This window comes from Caretta caretta, chromosome 2 (genome assembly GCF_965140235.1).
Source record: "Caretta caretta isolate rCarCar2 chromosome 2, rCarCar1.hap1, whole genome shotgun sequence".
Classification (NCBI taxonomy): domain Eukaryota; kingdom Metazoa; phylum Chordata; order Testudines; family Cheloniidae; genus Caretta; species Caretta caretta.
This window is the reverse complement of record NC_134207.1, coordinates 243601977-243615253: the sequence shown is the minus strand read 5'-3', so window position 1 is coordinate 243615253 and position 13277 is coordinate 243601977. Positions and strand designations below refer to the sequence as shown.

General features: G+C 44.4%; 1 long non-coding RNA gene across 1 annotated transcript in view; it reads right to left on the bottom strand.

Moving 5' to 3' along the window:
• LOC125631279 (uncharacterized) overlaps positions 1-13277 on the bottom strand; it is a 191677-nt gene that overhangs the window by 81933 nt on the left and 96467 nt on the right. Inside the window, exon 6 of the long non-coding RNA XR_012667282.1 lies at positions 12236-12596. This is a non-coding gene — a long non-coding RNA (uncharacterized LOC125631279). The remainder of the gene's footprint in view (positions 1-12235; positions 12597-13277) is intronic.

The window sequence follows — 13277 nt, the reverse complement described above, 5'->3', positions numbered from 1 at the left end:
AATGCAGTATACCTGGTTATAGAACTGCCAAATAGCTCTGCATTGGATACACCATAGCAAATGGTAGAAAGCCACGATAGACAATGCAGATTACATTTTTGGGGGGAAATTGCCACAGCATTCCCAGTTACAAAGCTCCTAACATTTGACCATAGCAGTGCTGTAAAGGAAGTTCTATCCCCATTGCTACCACATCCTAGGAAGGAGCGTTCCACTAAAATTATTATCATAGTAGAGCTGGGAGACTTTTTTGGATGAACAGTTTATTCGCTGAAAACTACCGTTTCAGTCAACCCAAAATGATTCATGAATTTGACACGTAGTTTCAGTCATCCATGGAGGTTGCAGTGGTGCTGCCTTCCCCTAACTCCAGTGGTTAGTAAACTCATCTGGGATGTGAAAGATCCAAGTTCATATCCCCTTTCTGAAACAGACTTTCAGTTGACTGAAAATTCAAAAGAAAAAAAGATTTTTGTTCAACCCAACACAAATTTTCTTGAATTTTTCAGAACTGCCACCAGACCAAAAACTCAATTATTTGCCCAGCTCTAACCCAAAACTCAGTAGTGGTTTTGGAACTGAATTTCAGAGCTTCAGTAACCTCAAGGAGCATAAGAATGGTAGCAGACTGAAGCCAAGTTAGCTTGTTTAGGTGCAAATTGGCACTTCTCGTCAAAGATATTGGTCATACACTGCATTTTTAAAAGTCTAGCTCAATAGAGTCGGTGTTGATGAAATGAAAATGAAAAATGAGCTTCCTTTCCATGCACCCAGCCCTCTCATAATTCATGGCCAAGACTATATTGAGACCTTTAGAACTGCCATTGAGAAATCTTATGATGGAGCTGATGATACAGAAGAGGATGGGTCTGCCTGGTCACTTTGGTCAACAAACTGAATTGTGACTCAGCCACAGCGGATTTCTGAGTTAAAGGAAGTGAAAAACAACCCAAACAAAAAGAGAGAGAAGAAAAAGAGAGAAGGAAAAAAAGACCAGTCTATAGTCACAGAGAAGAGAGACAAGATTAGTATAAAGCTAAAGGGCTAGTCTGGCAACGAAGGGAAGACAAAGGAAAAGCCTAAAGTCAAAGGAAAGGAAACTGCACAATAGAAAGCCAGTAGACTGTGAAACAGAATAATCTTTTCATCTTGTAGTAGTGTTCAGGTGGTCTGCCCCTGTTCTAAGGCCTCGATGAAGTTCTCAGTATTAATGAATGTTTCTGAAGCTAAAAGGGGACATGCACCGGCCAGCAATTTACGAGTTAGTTCAGTAGGTCAAACTGCACTCAGAAGACTGTTGCCTCTGTCATTGCTGCGTTATCTGCTAATAAAACACTTCTGTAAGCAAAGTTGCTCCTCTGTGCTCCTTCCTCTTGCCTACACTAAGTGAGCCCTTTGCAAACTCACTCCCCACCTCCAAGAACTAGGAGACTGACACTTCTCAGGGCACCCAGGGCTGTGAGTCCTCTTGTTATCACCTACCTCCAGTGTCAGGGAGTCTTGCTTGTACTAAGTCCCTAACATAACCAGCCTGTCAGCCACTCCAATGCTCTCCTCTGGGCTATACCAGTCCTGCCTTTGCCCTGCAGGATGACAACTGATGCACCCCAGCCGAGTCATTCCAAAGCATCCCCCTGCGGTATCCACTCCCTGATGACTGGATGCCCACAAAAATCCCAGATCTGTTCCCAAAGGAACTGTGTACCCCAGTTTAACCATAGACCCCTCCACTCCTGTACTATGCACAGTGCTTGAGTTCAGTGATAGAACAAAAGGAAATGTATTTAAGAAAGATTCAAATGAAAGAAACAGTGTGAGACATGGGAACAAATGGTTACATATAAAACAAAAACATAACATGCTTTTTAAAGCCTAAATTTAACAAGATACCTTCCTGGCCAAAGAAGCTTGTCTCACCCAAAGTTCTCTCCAGCTTTTTCAGCCAAGCCTGCTTGTGAGCCTTTTTTCCATGAAGCAAACTTGCTGTTTACTTCTTAGGTGAAGGATGCCAGGGTGTTTCTTTGCACCCCTAAATATATGAGAACAGACCTTTGATGTGCACCTCAAGACAGAGTCCCTCACCCCATCCCAGCTGCTTACCTCTTCTTGTTAGTTTCCTTCTCAAGTCTCCACCAGCTCTTCGTTAGCGTTTGGCTTAAAATGCTAATAGTGTGGGCAGTTTGACAATACAATACACAATCTCTCATCCCCTACCTGGAGGAGTTTGTCTCAGGACATGTTACCTTTGAGTGACCTGCTTTTTAACAGACCATAATTTTTAGGATGTATATACACACATAACTCATCATATATTCTCATCACCATGGTTATGAAGATCAGTGTGATAGGCCTTCATTAGCGACCTCACATAACATTCTTTTGGTGAACCCAGGGGATCTCTGTACTTTCTATACCCCAGGGCTCTCTATCAGTTGGCATCCAGAGGTTTTTGAGTCACAGAGACAAAGCTCCCCTACCACCCTCCATGGATGGAACTCTTCTAAGCTTTGTGTATGGTCTTCCCTCAGCTTCGGTTTCCTATTGCTTGCTTCAGAGCTGGCACAGTGAGTGTTGGGGTTCAGAGAGAAATCACTGTGGAAGGAAATACTGGTTCTTCACAAGGTTACTCAAAACTCACTACAGGCAGGAGTCCCTAGCTAGCCCTGAATCCCGGTGCCCAGGAACTTTCCTTCACCTGAGCATAACCCCCTCTGGCTCTCCAGAAATCTATGTCTGATAGGAAACCAGCTTATCCCACCTGGTGATTAAGAATTCATGGTGTCATTTTATTGATCTTTAGCTGGTGTAATGTTTGGGTGGGTTTTTGTTTTGGGAGGTTTCGTTTTTTTCTCTATGAAGGACCGAACCCAGAATAAAAAATGTATCTGGACAGAAGCGCTGACTTTCTGATTTCTCAGAGGGGGCTCTGCCCCAGGTCCCACCCCCACTCTACCCAAGGCCCCACCCCCACCCTGCCTCTTCCTGTCCCCTCCCTCCACCTCTTCCTGCCCCAGCTCCTCCCCCTCACCTCCAGCGCCTCCTGCCCGCCGCTGAACAGCTGATCGCGGCAGGCAGCAGGAGCTGGGAGGGAGGGAAAGGAGCTGATCAGTGGGGCTGCCAGTGGGTTCTGAGCACCCACGGAGTCAGCACCTATGCATCTAGATTCCCGAGCACTGAAAATTATGTAAGCTGATTTTTTTTTTAATGGCTTCCACTGCCTTCCAATGGCACAAAACCCAGGAGGAAATTGGGCATAAAGCAAGGCCAAATTCTCTCCACCTGTGTGGTTAGAGTAAATGCACTACAGAGTTAATTCTTATTTTTTATTAACAAATACTCTTACATTCATTCTCATGTAAAAATTCTTTCCAGGTTCTAAGAGAAGAAGAGACATACATTATCTGTAGCAGCAGTTTTTATCCTAACTTCACTGAGATAACAAGAAAGCAACACACACTGAAGTGTAAGGACTTACTTGGAGATGGGTTCTGAAAGAAATTTGTTCACATTTTCAAGTGGATTTATCTAGCAGTGAAGAGCAGTTTCATTTTGAACTTCAAAAGATAAGAGGTATGTCTACTGATTCAAGTAGAAGACACTCAACTTGAGAGATGTTATAATTGGAGTTGAATTCAATTTAGTACTAAAGATTTTTTTTCCCCAAATACTTTCTACTACACCATTATATTAGATTTATTTATTTTTGGTTGCTGTCTAGTAGAGGCCCATTCCTGAAAACGCTTACTCTGAAGTACCTGGCACGGGCCACTGTCAGAAGACAGGATACTGGGCTAGATGGACCTTTGGTCTGACCCAGTATGGCCATTCTTATGTTACCTTTACTTGCCTGAGTAGTCAGTTTCTTCACAAAGGAAGGTCAATCTCATTATCTCCATTTTACAGATGGAGAAACTGAGGCACAGCACGGTGAAATGACTTTCCTGAGATCATCCAGCAGATCAATGACACAGGCAGGAATGGATCCCACTTCCTCTCACTCCCAAGTCCAGTGTTCTAGCCCTCCAACCACATGGCTTCCCATGTAGTCTATCATCTCTGCATATGCTAAATGGTCTGCGTAACCAGAGCTAGGCACAGGATCCCATGATTTCAGATGCTAGCACTCACCCTACCCCTCTCCAGTGAGCTGCATCTGCCAGATTTTCTGGCCTTTCATGACAGTCATAACTCACCATCTGTGATGCAGCACAGGACTATCTGGTCCAAAACAGGGCTGTCTGAAGAAGTGATAGCTTACTGCCGTGTCATAGCTCAAAGTGAAAGATATTTACATCTGCAGTGCTAATCCCAGCAAAAATATCAGATTTACAGTTAATTACAGGATTTGGTGTTTGACTTGTGGTTTTGTTTTTTCCACAGCCTCTACCAGTGTAGGTGAAAATACAGCAAATGAAGTGGAAGCAAGGTTTAATTCAATGCATTAATTTTGGGGCCCAATTCTCATCTACACTGAGACCTATCCTGGCAGTGTAAAAAGGCCATAAAGGGGTTTAGTATATATGTAATAGTAGGAGTAATAGTATATATGCCAATTGTGGGGGATTTCTGCACCACTGCATGCATGCAGAATTCATGTCCTCTGAAGATTTCTTCACTTCCCCACAGAAAATCACAGGGAAGCTGCAAGAGAGATCACATGCCCCTCCCCAGCACTATGGGCGCACGGTTTCTGGCACCTGGAGCAGCTGGTGGAGAACTAAATCATCAGGCAGGGGATGTCCGTGGGTGTTGTTTGGTGGAGCAGAAGGGGCATTGTCCCCCCCAAACAGAGATAAGGCATGTGGGTGCATGCAGAGTCATATGCCACTGCCCCCCTACCTCCATTTCTGCAAGCGCAGAGCTGTCCAGGGGAGGGAGGGTGCTGCTCTGGCTAGCTGACTCTGCAGCTGGATGCTGCCTCCTCGGTCCTAGTGCCGCCTGGGCTCCCGTTCTGTGTGTGCTGGGGCCAGCCTGTTTTCTGTCCGGGGTAGGGTAGGGCAAGGAGGGTGGGAGCATTAGGGGAAGAAGCAGTGGAGAAGGAAGGGGGATGAGATAAGGCAAGGAGAATGGAATGTAGGAGTAAGAGGAAGGGGGATGGGCAGGGGACAGTGGTTAGAGGAAGGGGGTGGAGCAGGATGGCAGTGGGGAAGGGATGGGGAACAGAAGGGGATAGGAGAATGGGGGGAGCAGGAGCCCAGCATGTGGTTTTCCCTCAGCAGCAGCTGGAGCTCACCCGTTAAGTAGGTCCATTGAACCCCCACCCCAATGAGCCCCCCTCACGTGAACCACCCTGATGAGCCTCCCTCCCCCCAAACCCAGAACTCCACCCTACTGAGCCCCAACCAGCTGCACCCAGATCCCCACCCCACTCCACCAAGCCCACTCCCTCCCAGCCAGACCATCATGCCAAGCCTCATCCCCACACAACCAGATTCCTGCCCCCTGCCGAGCCCCAACCACCTTCAACTGGACCCCCTGCAGAGTCCCATTGCCCTTGGGCCTGGAACCCCCCAATGAGCCCTTGTGCATTCAGATCCCCCGCTGAGCCACCTGCAGCCAGATTGCCCCACACAGAAACCTCTCACCCCACACCAAGCCCCTCCACACTTGCTCCTGCTAGGCTGAGCCTGCCTGCCCGCACCTGGTGCACCTGGCACAGAGGCGCAGGGCCCCGGGATGTTTCTGTGGCAGGCCCATCCCTTGTGCTGTGTCAGAGTTGGGTGCAGCTTCACCACCGAGTCCCTGCCCGGGGAGGGGGATCTGCAGGGTGAGCTCCCACCTGTGCAGCCAGTGGCCTGTGAAGCCCAGTGCCATGCTAGAGTCATTTATTTATTGACAAATAAAATTTGCAGAATTTTACAATATTGTGCACAGAATTTTTTTTTCTTTTTTGGGCACAGAATTCCCGCAGGAGTAATATGAATACCCGGCCATTTATGTCAGTTTCACAGAAACTGTCTGTAAGGGTGTGAGACTCACCCCTGCGGGCCTCCTGCTGGCTGTCCAGGAATTAGCTCTTTTTACCAGCTCCAGAGCGCCCTCTGCCAGTGTCCCTCCCGGACCCCGGTGCCCCTTTATCTGGGGGTTCTGCCCCAGCACTATCCCCCCACTCTCAGGGTCTCCCCTCTCCGGGAAATCCCCAGCCCCCTAATCCCACCTTGCCTCAGCGGCTACTGCCAGTCATCATCTAGCTCCCGCTCCCTGGCGCCAACTGCAGTGTAAGAGCCAGTCATCACAGGCAAGGGGGGTAGGATCTACTGCCTCTACCTAGCCCTGGGCTGCCCCAGAACCTGTTTTGGCTGCGCACAAGGCCCTGCAGCCTGGGGGGTTTACAGGCGGGAGCTCCCCAGCTCCTTTTGCCTTCCCCCCACACTGCTCTACTCAGGTAGCTTGCTCAGTCCCCAGGCAGCCAGGTCCTTCCCTCTCTACAGTCAGAGAGAGACTACCTGAACTCCTGGCTCACAGCCTTTTATAGGGTCCAGCAGCAGCCGTCTCACAGCCCCAGCCCTCTCCCAGGGATGGTTTCAAGCCCTTTCAGCCCCAGAGCGGGTCACCACCCCGCTACACAGTCTTATCAGACTTTTGGCAGAATATCTACTTTTCTCCCATTGTCAACACAAGTACTCCACTGCTGAAGGTGCACCTCAGGCAAATATCATTTAGAGTGAACATCCTATACAGGAACTAAAATTAACAGAACATATCATATATCTTCATTAGAAAACCACAGATTCTATTTAAATGCAGAGATCACCAAAACCAGAACCTTTGCTCTGAATCCTCTTCTTCCTGAACTTCACTAGCTGAAATAAAACAGAATCCAAGACCCAAATCTCACCAGGTTTTGGTTTAGGTTTTGCAAAACCCAAACCTGACTGGCAAGGTTTTTCAAAACCAAAACTCATCCTCCTCAGCCCATTTCTAATTAAATGTAATTACATCCCCTGCAGCTTGAAATAAAGGGTTGCTCAAAATGAAAGCAGCTTCTGTTAAATAGAATTACTTTCCCCTCCAGCTTGTATGATAAAAGTGCAGGGAATCAAGGGAAGCTTCTAAACAAACACAAAGGTAGTTTGTTTTATACTTTGCACTTCTGTAGTGTTTTTCATCCAACATTCCTAAAGAGCAGTACAAATATCAATTAATCAAGGCTCTTGACACACACATGATGGAGGTATTATTATTAATTAATATTATTATTAAGCTACAGCTGAAGAACCTGAAGCATAGGGAAGTAAAGGCCAACACTTTCAAAAATGGCCATTGATTTTAGCTGCCTGTGTTTATGGTTGCCCATCTTGTTCCTGATTTTCAGAAGTGCTGAACACCCTGAAATTCCAGGTAAGTTAGTGGGAGCTTCAGGTATTCAGCGTGTCTAAAAACTAGGAACAATATATTACAGCTGAGCACCCAGACCCAAATTTAGAAGCTACATATGAAAGCATAGTGTGACCTTGACCACATTGCTTGGGCAAACAATTTTGTGATAGAGTCAGGAAAAAGCCTGCAGACCTCTGGACTCCATCCTATGCTTTAACCATGTGACTAGGACATGTTTTCTCTCTTGTAGGTTTCTGGTTTAATCTACCGTACCTTCATCGTGAAGGGCATTCTTCATGCCAAAAGGGCCAAATCTCAGTCCCAAAGCTCGGTCCCACTGAAGTAAATGGGAGTTTTGACTACAATGAGGTCAAGACTTAGGCCTCAATGAAGAAAACAAGCTGGCTTTTTTTATTCTTCAGGTACTGTAATAGTATTTGTCAGATTTCCCTGCAAGACGTCACTCATACATATGAGTCATTTTATAATGAATGCTGCATTGTTGTTGAGCTGGACAGGGATGGTGATTAGTGGTTTTGTAAGTGTTTTGTTTAAGATTTGTGTCACACACACTCAGCTTCTTTTAGGTGTAGGGGACCGTTCTGGAGATCCCTTAATTGTATCTGGAAAAGTAGGAAATATATTAAACCGCAAAACCTTTTATAACCTAACACACAGGTTCTGACTTCAGCCCACAAGAACTTGGAAATGGATTTAGCTATGGAAAAATATTCTGGATTGACAAAACACTATGTTCTGAAACTTATAGATCACTGGCAGCTCTTTAAAAATAATACCCAGACAGTGAATGCAGCATGAGATCCAGCTGAGAATTTTAGCCTCGACTCTAAATTCCTGACTTTTGTGAGATGACATGAAAATCTTGTTTCTTACTTTAAACTATTCATAGTTTAAATCTTCCTTTTGGTACGGTTTAAGCAGAGGTCTTCGGGAGGTACGTCAGCTCGTCTAGATATTTGCTTAGTTTTACAACAGGCTACATAAAAAGCACTAGCGAAGTCAGTACAAACTAAAATTTCATACAGACAATGACTTGTTTATACTGCTCTATATACTATATTATATGGTAACGTAACATGTGTGTATACACACAGTATTAAACATGCTGTTTATGTCATTTATGGATACATGCAAGCATGTTAATGAGATTGAAGTTGTTGTGGTATGTATGCGGTTGCGATTAAAAATGGATGGGTTTTTAAAACGAGGAGCTGGAAGCAGCAATAATTTTGACAGTGAAAATTGTAAGAAATTCAGAATGACTGGCAAAAAAGCTATTGTCGGTTCTGTGAGGAATATATTGCTTTTGGATTCACATCTATAAATAGCGATCCACCCCAAGCTTTGTGTTTCCTGTGTGGAGAAACTGTTGAATAACAGTGTGAAGCCAGAGCATTTGCAATGACATTTGAAGACAAAACAACGTGTGCATGCTTTGCATTCCAGACTTGCTAGCTTAAAATGAAAAAAAGCTTTTGTAAACACCATACCATCTGCAAGTCGTTTTTAAGTGAAGTGAACCTTGGGGTACACAAGACAAATCAGACTCCTGAAAGGGATACAGTAGTCTGGACAAGTTGAGAACCACTGGTTTAAGCAACCTGCCATCAGAACCTGTGCTATATAACCAGTGTTATGAGGCAGCCCTGGATAATGTGGAAGACTAATGCGGGTTGATCACTCCTTTCCCACTGGCTGCGACCCTCTCTTGTTTCCCAGTTACTGATATTGACCTGGCACCCTCTTGCCCAGTGTGAATTGCTACCACACTTGCCACAAAAATCAAGTCTTTCAGTTGATTCTTCCCATTGGCAGTTTTGGCAGAATTTCTGCAGCATTTGTCCTTTCTGGATTGTATAATTTGGGGAACTACTACAGGTCTTCCCTGAACTCATGGTTTTTGTGAAATCAGCCATTTCAATTGCTAGTTACCAGATTGCTTCATTTTTCTGTTCCACCTGAATAACTAACAGTTTATGGCTGACAGTGATGAGATCTTTCATTTCTCCTTTCAAAACAGATTGCATAGCACTTATTTGTAATGGTCTTGGATGCCCTGAGGCTCTTAATTTTTGCTTGTGCTCCATTTCAATGCTACAGGCAGTATTCAATTTTTCCCAATACAATTTCATCAGCTACATTTAAATCCTCTAAGTACAGGTTTTAGGTCAGTTTTAATATTCTCATTGTGCAACCCAGTCCAGATAGACTATAGAAACTGACTTGGACCAATTCAGGCTGATATTTTAATGTAGACTGTCTTCTCTGCCACAAAGATAATTTTTTGATGGCGATCTACTGCACACACAAGGAAATCTGCCTTAGTTAATTTTTGATAGCAATCAATGGCATTTGCTTCAAAATAATGTGTTTGTGGGATCTGCGTTAGTTTGGGCAATGTGAGATCACTCTTGCCCTCCAGGTAACTTCAGAGTTTTAATCCTGGGCTGCCTGCACCAATCACACGGTCTATAACGTCTTTGTCCGACTAACCCTTCTTTAACCCATTTTCAGTTTTGTGTTCCAGACTACTACATTTACTTGTTCTTTTGTGTGACATCACCAATCTGCTCTCTAATTGTGACATCTTTCCTAACTACTGATAGCAGGTGTGGATGGAGCTGAAGCAGTGTTCCATTATTACTTTCAGTCATTGCTCTGATTCCATTTTCAGCAGCTTAGCTCTAAATTGCCCTCTTTTTTGTTGCTGCAGCACTATCTGTTCCATGTTCTTACAAAGTAGCAAAGCTTGTCTCCACTCCGGAGTGAGGTTTTCCTGTTTAACCTTTTCTGACTCTGGTTTGACCTTCCTTTTCTGAATCAGATCCTGGATCATTTGATCATTCAGATGGAGTAACAAGCACATGTCCTCATCCTCCATTGAACAGATACACGCTCTAAATGTGGCAGAATATACTTGATCAACCCTCTGCTGCTTGTGTGCCTTACATTTGCTTGATTGTGCTCTGCAATTTGCATCTGTTCTGTCCTGCTCAGGAGATCCTGCTCTGCTAGGAGAGACAGACAGCTTTCAGTCCCACACAGCAAATTTTCACGCTCTACTATTTTGTAGACTGCTCAACTGCACTCCTACAAAAGGGCCCTGAACAAACAGATCCAGTGAACCTCCTAATCTCTTCCACCCTTCATCATGAGCCTCAGCTTTTCAAAGAGACCATTGGTTATACTGGGATTCAAAGCTCTGGCTTTAGGAGCTTCTTGCGGACAGAGACCTCCTTGGTGCACAGCTACAGGCCAACCTCTTCCTGCAGCAGCAGCCGCCCCATTTTAAACACCTCTGGCCCCTGCAATGGCTCACTCAGTGGGCCCCCCACCCTATTCTTAAAGGGGCCGCTCCCATTTTTTATTATCGCATTTTTTCTGGGAAAGTCCCCTTCTTCACCTCTGTCCCGGATGTCACAGCGTTTTTGGCAAAACTGGGCATTTGTCCCATTTACTCTAGCCCTCGAGGGGCACAGAGGAATGTTCAGGCAAGAGCAAATGGGACAAATGCCCAGTTTTGCCAAAAAAGTTGTGACATCCAGGACGTCAGCTCGGACAAGCAGCAACGCCAGGCGGCTCTGACTGTCAGCCCCTCGCAGAAGGGCTAGGGCAAGCAGTGATGCCTGAACCACCTGAGATTGCCGCTTAACCAGTGTCCTGTTTTCAATTTAGAGAAATATGGTTACCCTATTTATATCTTTAACAAAAACAGATACAATCCTGAATATTCAAAATTCCTACTAAATATAAACAATATGAATCTATTTCTAAAATGCCTATTTCAGCAACCTCCCTTTACACAGCTCTTCTGTTGACTGTCTTCATGGTGCTATGACACACATGTCCCTTTGTAAAGCTGGCCCGGTCTTATAAAAATTAACATAGTTAACTACTAGTGCTCTTTCAGAGCCAGCATGCCTAGCAGTGTAAATCTAGTCACCCATCACATCCTTTGTATGTACTTTTATTTAAGCTGTTTTTAAATATGCACTGTGTACTCCACAGATTATAAGTGTGGTTTGAAACTAATGGACCCTGGCTACCAATTATTCGGAGTGAATTTCATTGTAAGTGTTATGAGGGTGAAAGAGCTGTTATGGCTCAGGAAGCAGGTGTGCACTTAAGACAAACAATCCTGAGTTACAAAATCTGGATGTAGATTTCTCCAGCGATAGTGCTGGATCTGGGAGAGGTTGGCTCAGGCCGGTTGCTAATATAGGCACATAAAAATCATTAGGCAATATCTACCTTTGTAGAAACCAGTGTTTATATTTCATTATTGATGACATTTATTAATTATTCAGCAAATCCACCAATTAAACAATATTATGGATTTATTTTCTCTGGGAATGTAGTAGCACTTATGAAAGATACTGGACTGATGGCCCTGGAGAATGAAGTCCTCTGTGATAGATATGGCATGAGTAGCAGGGTTGCTTCTCCAGTCCCACCAACACAAGTCAGCCCTTATTATCAGAGCCCAGGGGATGGTTTAGGATTATGATTATTCAATACTTGGTCTCTCTGATGAGACTGCTAACACAGGTGTCACCTGAAGCCAAGTGTGATAGTAATTTTGTGGTGTGGGTACCTGTCCAATAGAAGAGGAATGACATGACAAACATTCCACTGCATAGCTGTGAGTTAATAATGATGTTCACAGTGACCGGTGACTTGAACCACATTGGAACCAGTGACATAGATCTCCATATTCCAGTAGTTTATCTATCCATTACCTCTATCTGTTATTCCATCCTTGACTTGAACTCAGCATTTTATTTCACATATATCAGTAAACAGACGGTTAGATGGTACTTTCTATGGATATGTGCGAGATTTGAACTGGTAACTTGATTAAGTTCCTGGAAAGAGTAAATGGCAGGACACTTACCTCCAGAAGGCGAAAACATGACCATGAAGCGAGCACTAGACAGAAGCCAACTTCCCCAGCAACTGCAATGGAATATACAGACAAGCAGCCATAGGTCCGGTCTCCCAAAACTCTCCTTCTTGCAGAATGAATATTGTGGAAACTCCACCTGGACTCAAGTGCACTTTATCCCCAACAGGAGATCATGTAGTCTCAATTTATGGATCAGATAAATATGATTTAGATGAATATCATTTGTAAGGCAGGAAAGGATTGTACCAAATTGTTACCCAGCTGATAAGCATTTACTGTTGTGATGCTCTCCCTCCCGACCTTCGATAGATGATCAAACGTCTTTTTTCAGAGTAACAGCCGTGTTAGTCTGTATTCGCAAAAAGAAAAGGAGTACTTGTGGCACCTTAGAGACTAACCAATTTATTTGAGCATAAGCTTTCGTGAGCTACAGCTCACTTCATCGGATGCATACTGTGGAAACTGCAGAAGACATTATATACACAGAGACCATGAAACAATACCTCCTCCCACCCCACTCTCCTGCTGGTAATAGCTTATCTAAAGTGATCACTCTCCTTACAATGTGTATGAAAATCAAGGTGGGCCATTTCCAGCACAAATCCAGGTTTTCTCCCCTCTCCTCCCCCCCAAAAAAACTCACTCTCCTGCTGGTAATAGCTCATCCAAACTGACCACTCTCCTTAAATGTGTATGATAATCAAGGTGGGCCATTTCCAGCATAAATCCAAGTTTAACCAGAACATCTGGGGGGGGGGGCAGGAAAAAACAAGGGGAAAGAGGCTACCTTGCATAATGACTTAGCCACTCCCAGTCTCTATTTAAGCCTAAATTAATAGTATCCAATTTGCAAATGAATTCCAATTCAGCAGTTTCTCGCTGGAGTCTGGATTTGAAGTTTTTTTGTTTTAAGATAGCGACCTTCATGTCTGTAACTGCGTGACCAGAGAGACTGAAGTGTTCTCCAACTGGTTTATGAATGTTATAATTCTTGACATCTGATTTGTGTCCATTTATTTTTTTGCGTAGA